At 36.7% G+C, this 11,639-nt stretch overlaps 1 non-coding gene across 1 annotated transcript; it reads right to left on the bottom strand.

The window, feature by feature from the left end:
- Positions 1-461: 461 nt before the first annotated feature.
- On the bottom strand, positions 462-568 carry LOC141688291 (small nucleolar RNA R71). The gene has a single exon (XR_012561743.1). It is a non-coding gene; the product is annotated as a small nucleolar RNA R71 (small nucleolar RNA).
- Positions 569-11,639: the final 11,071 nt, after the last annotated feature.

Here is an 11,639-nt window from a genome sequence, read left to right as displayed (position 1 = left end):
GAAGGGAAGTTGCTGAGGATGAAGAGAAGATAGAAGAAGAAGAGAAAACCGAGGAACCAGTTCTAGTAGTGATGGGGGATCAAGCAGAAATTCCTAAGGCTTTGATGGACTATTCTCAGCCTAAGATCAATGATATTCAGTCAAGCATCATCAGGCCAACCATCTCGGCTAACACTTTTGAGATCAAGTCAAGAATGATTCAGATGATACAGAACTCAGTTCAGTTTGGGGGTTCTCTTTCTGAAGATCCCAACATGCACATCAGGGATTTCATTAAGATCTGCGATACTTTCAAGTTCAATGGTGTGACTGAAGATGCTATCAAGCTGCGACTCTTCCCATTCTCTCTGAGGGATAAAGTAAAGTGCTGGTTACATTCTCTACCACAAGGGTCTATAACCACTTAGGAGGATCTTGCTCAAAAGTTTCTCACTAAATTCTTCCCTATGGCGAAGACTGCTGCAATTAGGAATGCTCTTACTCAATTTGCTCAGCAAACTGGAGAATCTTTGTGTGAGGCTTGGGATCGATATAAGGATATGCTAAGGAAGTGCCCACACCATGACATGCCTGATTGGATGATTATAAACTATTTCTACAATGGATTAGGTGCTACTTCTAGACCCATGTATTGGGTGCTACTTCTAGACCCATGCTCGATGCAGCATCAGAGGAGCCTTGTGGTCTAAGAGCTACAATGAAGCTCATGAATTGATTGAACTGATGGCTGCTAATGAATACCAGAATCCTTCCCAGAGACTGACTCAGGGAAAAGTAGCAGGAATTCTGGAGTTGGATGCAGCAATGACTATAGCTGCCCAACTTAAGGCTTTGACGATGAAGGTGGACACTTTGACTAATTATGGAGTTAATCAAATCACTAGTGTCTGTAAGCTTTGTGCTGGTGCCCATGAGACTGATCAGTGTGCTATATCTAGTGAATCAGCGCAGTTCGTGAGCAACTTTCAGCGATCGCAGCAAAGGAGGAGTTGAAGCTTATGTGCAAGAGTCAAGCTGTTTCCATCAAGACCTTGAAAAATCAAATTGGACAAATTGCCAATGCCTTGCTAAATCATCAACCTGGTACATTACCTAGTGACATTGAAGTGCCAAGCAAGAGGGAAGCAAAGGTGAAGGTAATCACTTTAAGGTCTGGAAAGGTTGCGAATCCTGAACAAACTCAAGTTTTGACTGAAGAAGCTGGGGCTGAAGAAGAAGTAGAGCAGCAGGAAGCAGAAGTGGAACCAAGGAAGACTACTGTTGAGCACACTCCTCCTGAGGGTAATACAGGGGAAAAAAAGATCTATCCTCCACCGTCTTTTCCTAAGCGGCTGCAAAAGAAAAAGCTGGATAAGCAATTTGAGAAGTTTCTGTAGGTGTTCAGAAACTTCATATCAATGTACCTTTCACTGAGCCTCTTGAGCAGATGCCTAGTTACACAAAGTTTATTAAAGGTATTTCCTCTCAGAAAGTGAAGCTAGATGATTTAGAGACTGTCACTTTCACGGAGGAATGCAGTGTTGTGCTGCAACAGAAGTTGCCTCCGAAGCTTAAAGATCCAGGAAGCTTCACTATTTCATGCACTATTGGAAAATTGTCTTTTGACAGATGCTTATGTGACTTGGGAGCTAGCATCAATCTGATGCCTTTGTCAATCTTCAAGAAGTTGAACTTGCCTGATCCAAAACTGACTTATATGACATTACAGTTGGCCGACCGTTCAATTGCATATCCGTGAGGAATTGTGGAGGATGTCTTGGTCAAGGTTGATAAACTCATCTTCCCTGCTGATTTCGTAATTCTTGATTTCGAGGAGGATAAGAAGATTCCCATAATTTTGGGAAGACCTTTCTTGGCGACTGGCCGAACCTTAATAGATGTACAGAAGGGTGAGCTTACAATGCGAGTGCTGGATCCGGATGTAACTTTTAATGTATTCAATGCTATGAAATTTCCTACAAAAAATGAGGAGTGCTTAAAAGTGGAGCTGGTCAATTCTGTGGTTACTTCAGAACTTGATCAATTGCTAAGGTTTGACGCCTTAGAGAAGGCCTTGTTGGGGAATTCAGACAGTGAAGATGACGAAGGTGAAGAACAATTGCAATATCTGAATGCATCTCCCTACAAGAGGAAGATTGATATGCCTTTTGAATCTCTTGGAATGGAGGCATTAAAAAAGCTCCTAAATGCCTCAAGCCATTAATTGAGGAAGCTCCTACTCTTGAGTTTAAGCCTTTACCTGAATATTTGAGGTATGCATTTTTAGGTGATGCATCTACTTTGCCTGTTATTATTGCATCTGACCTTTCAGGTAGCGATGAGGAGAAGCTTTTGAGAATTCTAAGAGAGTTCAAATCAGCAATTGGATGGACTATAGCAAATATTAAGTGAATCAGCCCTTCTTATTGCATGTATAAAATTCTACTAGAGGAAGGTAGCAAGCCTACGGTTGAGCAGCAAAGAAGACTTAATCTGATCATGAAGGAAGTAGTGAAGAAAGAAATTCTTAAGTGGCTGGATGCAGGAATTATTTATCCCATTTCTGACAATTCTTGGGTGAGTCCAGTTCAGTGTGTACCGAAGAATGGAGGTATCACAGTTGTTGTTAATGAGAATAATGAGCTCATTCGTACTCGAACAGTCACGGGATGGAGAGTTTGTATGGAATACAGGAAGCTGAACAAGGCCACTAGAAAGGATCACTTCCCTCTGCCTTTCATTGACCAGATGCTTGACCGATTGGCTGGTCACGAGTACTACTGTCTTCTGGATGGTTATTCGGGTTACAATCAGATTTGTATCGCTCCAGAAGATCAGGAGAAGATACCTTCACTTGTTCATTTGGTACTTTCGCCTTCAGATGAGTTTCTTTTGGTCTGTGTGGTGCAGCACCAGCCACATTTCAGAGATGCATGATGGCCATCTTTTCTGATATGATTGGCTAAAATATGGAGGTGTTCATGGATGACTTCTCTGTATTTGGCGATTCTTTTGATGAATGCTTGCAGAATCTTGGACATGTTCTCAAGAGGTGTGTTGAGACCAACTTGGTTCTCAATTGGGGACAGAGCATTATTCTTGGGCATAAGGTTTCTAGTAAGGGTCTTGAGGTGGAAAAAGCTAAGGTGGGGGTCATTGAAAATCTTCCTCCACCAATTTCTGTTAAGGGAATTCATAATTTTCTTGGTCATGCGGGTTTCTATAGGCATTTCATCAAGGACTTCTCTAAGATTTTGAAGCCATTGTGTAATTTGCTAGAGAAAGATGTCCCTTTCAAGTTTGATGACGAGTGGCTTGCCGCTTTCGAGACATTGAAGAAGGGTTTAATCTCGGCACCTATCATAATTGCACCTGGCTGGAATGAACCTTTTGAGATGATGTACGATGCAAGTGACTATGCAGTTGGAGCAGTTCTTGGGCAGAGGAAGAAAAACATATTTCATGTGGTCTTCTACTATGCTAGTAAGACCTTGAATGGTGCTCAACTGAATTATACTACCACGGAGAAAGAACTCTTGGCTATTATCTATGGTTTTGAGAAATTTCGATCTTATCTACTTGATAAATGAGTCTTTTCCCAATGAGCATTTGTTTGGAGTGCATGAGGAAGAACCGTGGTTTGCAGATATTGTGAACTACCTTGTGAGTAACATCATGCCTCCCAACTTATCATACGCTCAAAGAAAGATGTTCTCTGCATGAAGTGAAGTGGTATATGTGGGATGAGCCATTTATTTTTAATCAAGGAGCTGACCAAATTATCAGGAGATGTATTCCTTATAGCAAAATGGAGGGGGGGGGGGAATCTTGTGAGATTGCCACTCAATGACATATGGAGGACATTATGGCGGGGAAAAGACAACAACTCGTATTCTTCAAGCATGATTCTTTTGGCCAACCTTGTTTAAAGATGCTCATCAGTTCGTTTTGAAATATGATCGATGTCAATGTGTGGGTAATATGTCTAAGAGGGTGATATGCCTCTTAATATGGTTCTCGAGGTTGAAGTCTTCGATGTTTGGGGAATTGACTTCATGGGGCTATTTGTCTCATCTTTTAACAATCAGTATATCTTGTTGGCGGTTGATTATGTGTCGAAATGGGTTGAAGTTAAGGCGTTGCCAATGAATGATGCGAATGTAGTGCTTAATTTTCCTCACAAGCAGATATTCACAAGGTTTGGAATTCCAAGAGTAATAATCAGTGATAAGGGGTCGCATTTTTGTAATCGCAAGTTCACTGCTATGATGCGTAGGTATAATGTGAATCATTGCTTTGCTACGGCTTATCATCCTCAGACAAATGGTCAAGCTGAGGTATCTAACAGAGAGATTAAGCGAATTTTAGAGAAAGTTGTGTGTTCATCGAGGAAAGATTGGTCTTTGAAGCTTGATGAAGCTGTTTGGGCTTATAGAACAGCATATAAGACTCCATTGGGAATGTCTCCATTTCAGTTGGTTTATGGTAAGGGGTGTCATTTGCTTGTGTAGCTCGAGCATAAGGCGTATTGGGCTTTGAAGAAATTGAATCTTGACTTGGACGCAGCTGGAAAAAAGAGGATGCTTCAATTGAATGAACTCGACGAGTTCCGACTTCAAGCTTATGAGAACAACAAAATGTATAAGGAGAAAGTCAAGAGCAGTCACTGACAGAAATTGGAATTCTTAGTGGTGCGAGAGCAGTCCTCTCTTTATCTTTAGAAATTAAGTCAGAGAAAGCCCTTTTTGTGAGCTTAAAAACTTATATAATTTGATTAGCAGGGATTGGTACATCAGGAAAATAGTGATTAAATATAAGCTGACATAATCTAGCATAATACACTACATTTACATCAGCTTTTGATCTATCTCCTATAAAAAATAAAATTACTTTACAAAATCATAATTACAATTATGAATTGGAGAGTATCCAATCTGCTGTGACATCATTGGGAGTGCATCAAAGTTTGTGCACTTGTTGAAAGCCCTAGTAATGCAATCAAAGAAGAAATTCCATTCCTTTCGAAGCCCTGGTCTTTTTAATTGACCCAGATTTTTTAAGTCTTTATCATACTCAATCTCAGTCAAGAATCTTTTCATCTCAGCATCACCAATGAAAGTAGTGTGTGACTGATGAGTAGGTAGTTGAAGAGCTTCCATAACTGTCTGAGGTGTAATAACCTTGGTTTCCCCATTGTATTCAAAGATGATACTTGGAGTCTAATTCTCACCACCATCATCGTAATTACCTATTCTCCACAAAGCAAGAACATTGTTTCCAGATATAAAAATAGGATTAGTAAAAGCATATACAGTCTCACTTGCAGAAAGTAAATCCTGAAAAATGTGGTAATCAGGATGGACATCAGTTTTGTCCAGAATAGCTGCATTATTGTTAGGTACAAACTTGGCACCATCATAGTTGAAAGGCTTAGTGGTAACTGGAGAAGTCATTGTGAACCGTTTGAGAAAAAATCTTAGAAGCTCATTAGGGTATCAGAGTTTAAACGAGAGAGAGGAGAGAGTAAAAGAGTTTGCTGAAAAGATAAAGTGAGAATCTAAAATCAAATCTTGATTTTGTATAACCTATACTCTTTTACTTACAAACGGTTCATATTAATGGGACACATGGCATAATTTTATTGCTTAGTAAAAAATCATAGAACAGATAAATAAGAGTAGTAAAGACGTGCACGGTTACACAAGGTAATGTGCTGTAACTACTGAAATGTTTTCCTATGAACATGACACCAACTATACAACTTAATCATTGTATACAATTACCCAATAATCTACAACCGTTAATTTGATTAAAAATACTGACTTAAATAATTTTTGAATTAATTCAAAAATTAACAGATTTAAGTAGTCAATTAGAGTTCGACCATTATTAGTATTTAACCAACTACAGTCAGAGTTTATCAGTCAATACACATATTTAACTGATATCAATACTTAATCATATAAGCAGAGTTTATTCATGCAACTACTGTAGCGAGTAAGCTTTCAGAATTTAACACTCAAGTTAAAATATCATAAGATAAATAACATGGGTACATGACATCAGTGTTCAATATAGATATCAGAATATAAGAAATACTGTTAGATATTGAGTATAACACGGGGGGGGGGGGGGGTGAATGTGTTTTCCGAATTTTTAGCCTTTTTAAAATTTGTTTGGAGAATTATGAACAAAGTAGTTTATAATTTGCAGAGATATTGTGTTTAATTGAAATAAAATAACAAGCATAATATTTCAAAACTCACTTAATTTGTATTAATTAAATTTGTCTTCTTACAAATTCTATGTTCTTAAAAATATAAGAACTCAACTTCTTCCTTGAGAGAATACAAAAAAATCTGAATCTGTTTGTTACTACTAAACTAAGGACCGGTGCATGCTTTATACACTAGCAGCACGCGTTTACAAGACTTGCACTAAAATGTACTAAATTCTTTTCTAAAGCAACCTTTTTCAAGTTCTATTTCTAGCTTAGCAAATCTGTGCAGAATCTTGTAGGTCTATGACCATCCTTTGTCTAGTTAATCTTGGCCCTTGATCTTGTATTCTCTCCAGCTACTTTGTAGACTTTTTAATCTAGTTGATAGATCATATGTTGACTGATAATCTTGAATATTTAACTTATCTGCATTCTGTATTTGAGAGGCATATCCAGATCTCCAGTTGGTTCTATAGAGAAGTGGCATCTCGATAAGTATAATGACTTAATGAGATCTCTGAGTTCTCTATAGGTATATTTGACTTGTCGAGGTCTCTTGATCTTTTTATGTAGAATGACTTGTCGATATGTCTGAGATCTCTATATGTAATATTGACTTGTCGATATCTCTGAGATCTCTATATATATTTTGACTTGTTAATATCTCTGAGATTTTTATATAAGAAATTGACTTGTTGATATCTCCAATTCTTCACATCTTCATTTTGACTTGTCGATATCTCTGAGTTCTCTACATGCAAAAATGACTTGTCGATATCTCCAGTTCTCTACATCTTCATTTTACTTGTCGATATCTCTGAGACTTCTCCATAATCCATTTTGGACTTCTCGCTAAGTTATTATGTACTTTTGGAATGACTTCTCGATATTGCATGATCTATGACTTGTCGATATCTTGACTTAAAATATTTTTCAGAAAACAGTTTTTATTCAACTCCAAACTTCTTCACTTTTCTCCGAGGCATGATCATGCCTTGATCTTCTTCCAGAGTTTATTCCTTAGCTTGAATCTGTTTACAAAAAATACTCCAGTCTAATCTTTTAACCTTTTTACAGACTCAAAAAATACAATACAGAATACAAAATTGATTATCAAACAACTAAATCTCAGAGTTTTCAATGTGACTTAGTCTTGTTATTATAAAAGCATGTCTTGCACAACAATCTCCCCAAATTGTGAGAAGATTGCTTATCATAAATTCATGCATGATAACAAGAGTAACCCTAAGCTAAAATTAATTACATAAAAACTGATAGATTAACAAATACAACTTTTTTACACTTGAAGATTACATAAGTTCAACGGTTACAACCATAAAGTGATTTTTTCATAGCCTGGTTCTTTTCTAATGAGGTCCTTGAGATTTACTAGTACTTGAAGTTTTTCAATTATTTCTGTCCCTCTTAGAGCTTCTACCATCTTGAGTCATTCATCCAATGAGTAACCATTTAGGTAACCAACTCTGAATCTTGTGAATTTGCCAATTTGTATGTTCAGAAAATGTCCATCTTTTGATATTCTACTCAACCCCCTTGCCTTGAGTTCATTTGATCCTTGCTCAAACATTTCTATCTCCCTTGTATATTTCCTATCCCATTCTTCCTTTTCAGCTTTAATTCTTGCATGCCTTTCATTTCTTCCTCTCAACCTCCCAAACATCACAGCCTTTCACATCCTTGTACTTGTATCCATATCCTTTTTCAAGCTAATCACTCTCTTCAGTTCTGTAGTTGAAAAATTTTCCATTACCTCCCTGCTAAGAAAAATGAAGGAGCCATCCAAATAGTAGATCTTGAATTCTGCTAAAGAGACAACACAGACTTTGATAATTTCTTCAGATAATTGTCGAAAGTAGTCATCATCTATTATGCTCATGTTTAGAGGCAGAAAGTCATCTCGATTGAAGAAATTCCAAATAATACCAGTATCAACTTGCATGTCCCTTGGTTTTCTTCCAACAGTCTTGAAGTGAGTTATAGTTGGAGGCTTGAATGAAGGTAGGTTTGTGATTTTCTTTAATGTAACATGGCTAGATCTGATTGGTATTTTGACTAAGGTGTTGTAGTTTGTTTATAAAAGAATTTTATCTTTTGAGGTAGGTTTGGCTGAGATAGTGGTTGAATAGGTTTGGTGGTTAGTGTTTGTGAGATTTGGATATGTTGGACATGCTTCTTTGATTCACCTTCACCACTTCTTCTACTCTTCCTTCCCTCTTTCTTCTTCTCTTCTCTTACATTCTTTTTCTCATACACCTTGCTGCCTGTTGCCCTAGAAGATTGATTTGGATTTGAGCCAGAAGATTGTGTTCATCAATATTTTGCTCATCATCATCCAAATCATCTTTGGTATTGAATTGAGTAGTTGGCAATATGGTTTCAATATTTTGTAGATATTTTCCCAAATTCCTGATCACCTCCCCATTTTCATCTCTCTTCTTCTCCTTTGTCTTGAGATCAGCTTCCAATGTCATGATTAGTCTTAGATTACCCCTAACACAGTTCTTGAGGATTGTGAAGTATTTGCACTTTCTGGTTTATGGATAAATGTAGGCCACCCCCTTGCTTGGATGAAGATAGGGTTCAGGAAAAGCAGCTATCTGAGCCTTTTTAAGTTCATTGAGAAATTAGGTGTCCTCTGGAATAACCGGATTAACTATGTCAATTATGACATCCAGCTCAGATGCTCTCTTGGATTGAAGATTTGAGAGAGACACCTGTAGACACATGTCCAAACTACAATCATAGACATTGGCCACTATTCTTTTCTCCAAGAAGTTTCTAACCTTTACAATCACCACACTCAGAAAGTTGATGTTGTTAACCAAAGCTCTCTTGTAGGTGATGTAATTATTGTGAAGAGAGACTCTTAGCACAGTTAATAGCTCATTGAACTCCTTGTCTTGACAGGGTCCTTCTGCAGCTTTTTGGAGTTTGTCTTTACTAACATCTTGAGAGAGTTTAATTTGAGTAGAGCTTTGGCCAGAGTGGGATATTGATTTTCCAGATTCTTTTGATTGCAGACCAGCTTCTTTGGATTGTTGAATTCTAGCTTCTATCCCCCTAGACTTGGTAGCAGGCAGGTTTAGATGAGTTGGAATTTTTGGCCTTACATCTTCAAGCAATGCATGTAGTGGAATCTTCAAGGCACCCATTATAGCTCCCAAAGAGACATAATTCTGTATTTGGAGATATTTATGGGAGTCTACTAGGGACCTTATGTCATTTTATTGATTTTGCACTGAAGAAGTGAGAGCAGTGACCTGTGCTGTAAGAGAATCATTATAGGCTTGAATATTGGAGACCTATTGCTGTAGAGATTGGATTTGTAGATTGGTGGAAATGGAGATTGGTTCTTGTGAGCTTGATGAGAGAAGAGCACCAAAAGTGGCTTGAATAGATTCCTTGATTCCCTCCATCAATAATGCTGAGGGTTCATATCTGGCTTGGTGGAGTTGGTCCAATTTAACTCTTTTGTCATTGTTACTTGTGATATAATTTTTGATAACTTCATAAAGAGACAGAAATGATTGCTTTAAATTTTTGATGCTTTACTCCATACTGGTCACATCAAACCTGGCCATTTGATCAGCAACTTTGTTGAATTTATTTTTGATCTCTACCTGAGATGGCACAAGTTGATCCAATTTATCTTTCACCAATCTCCTGATCATGTCTTGATGACTATTCAGTGTCTGTTCCAATAATTTACCAATGAGGTGGAAAGCTTTGAGTTGTGCCTTGTAGACCTCTGTAATAGCATCATATACTTCCTGTGAGAGTCTTAGCATTACTTTCTAGGATGGTGACATATTCTTCTCTGAATCTAGCCAAGACCTCATCCATTTCCAAGCTGAAATCCTTAGATAGCCAAGCATCCACATTCCCATCCTGCTCAGCTTCATTAATAATCTTTTGCTGCTATTTTTCAACATCTTCTTTATATGACAATAAGATAGTCTGATACTCCTGATTGGACATATCAGTTGTGAGTAGCTGTTGGGTAATGTTTGCAAAGCCAGCTAGTTGGTCTACAATGAGATTATTCATTGGAATTGGATGAGATTGAGCATCCTGCAGCCATTGAGAGACGATATGTGAAGGTTGTTGAGTGGGGTTAGATGTAGAAGGGATGTCTGTTTGGTTTGAGGTGGAGGGTTGTGAGGTGGTAGGTATGTTAGTGTTTGTGCCCTAGAGACAACACTATGATGTTTTAGTTTAAGACATTTGGATTATTAATATTTATGTTCCATCGATTATTCTTTTTATAATTTATTAATTCTTAATTTATTGCGATATAAATGTTAGATTAATAAATGTCCTCGGAATATGATATAAATTCTATACCTCTAAGTACGTGACTTAGAAATGAGATTATGAGTATAGTATCAATATTTTCAAAGGTCCCTCGTCAAGTATTATTATTAAGGGACAATAATAATGCATTAAGACTGGTGTGTTTGTTGACTGATGATCACATCTCATTGATCATAGGTATAGTGATATTAAAGCCAAAAACACAGGCAGATGTATATGTACATGGTGCTGGACAGACCCAATGTAAGATTCTACATGTATGTAGTGTCATAAGTAATTTTCACTGTTATAATGATGTAATGGTCCTTAGACTTGAAATCATTATATTTTTATACGAGAATTAATGTACTTTGATTACATTAAAAGTTACCTTTGACCGAGTAATGATAAAAGTGTATTTCGGGTATATTATGAATCATATGAGAAATATAAATGATCTAGGAAGGATTTAACCCTCCTAATTTTAGGAGTGATATTACTGGCCTCTTGTGTGAGCTAGACTATGAAATGTGTGGCCATGCTCAAATGTTGATTTGATATGATAGTCTACTCATTGATCAAGGAAACTTGGATTAAACATTGATGAGGATGACACATTACATGCCTCTAGTTTAATCTATAATATGTGGTTAAAGGGATTATATTACATTGTACATTATTCACGAAAGGTTTAATCGATCACCAATTTAATTATTATTACTTGGGTAGCAATGATGTATTACTAGATGCCGCTCATTGTTTATGATTTTAAATTAGATTTAAAATTTGTTGCCAACGTAATAATAACCTATAGGGTCACACACAAAAAATACTTGAAGGATTATTTAATTTAAATTGGATTTAAATTAAATTAAGGTAATTTAAATTATTTATAACATTAATTAAGTTTGACTTAATTAATTAGATAAATAATGATATTCGAATTTACTAATATTAATTATGAAATTTATTTGTTAAATAATTAAGTGAGACTTCATTATAATACAAATAGGAATTTCGAATTAATAATAACTCCCAATTAGTTAAGAGTTATAATTCATTTTTCTACTATCTATATAATATCTCTTATGGCTGATTTTGTTGGAAAGACTTTTACTAAAACCCT

This window comes from Apium graveolens, chromosome 9 (assembly GCF_009905375.1).
Source record: "Apium graveolens cultivar Ventura chromosome 9, ASM990537v1, whole genome shotgun sequence".
Taxonomy (NCBI): domain Eukaryota; kingdom Viridiplantae; phylum Streptophyta; class Magnoliopsida; order Apiales; family Apiaceae; genus Apium; species Apium graveolens.
The sequence above is the reverse complement of the archived record's forward strand: the minus strand, read 5'-3'. Positions and strand labels throughout refer to the sequence as shown.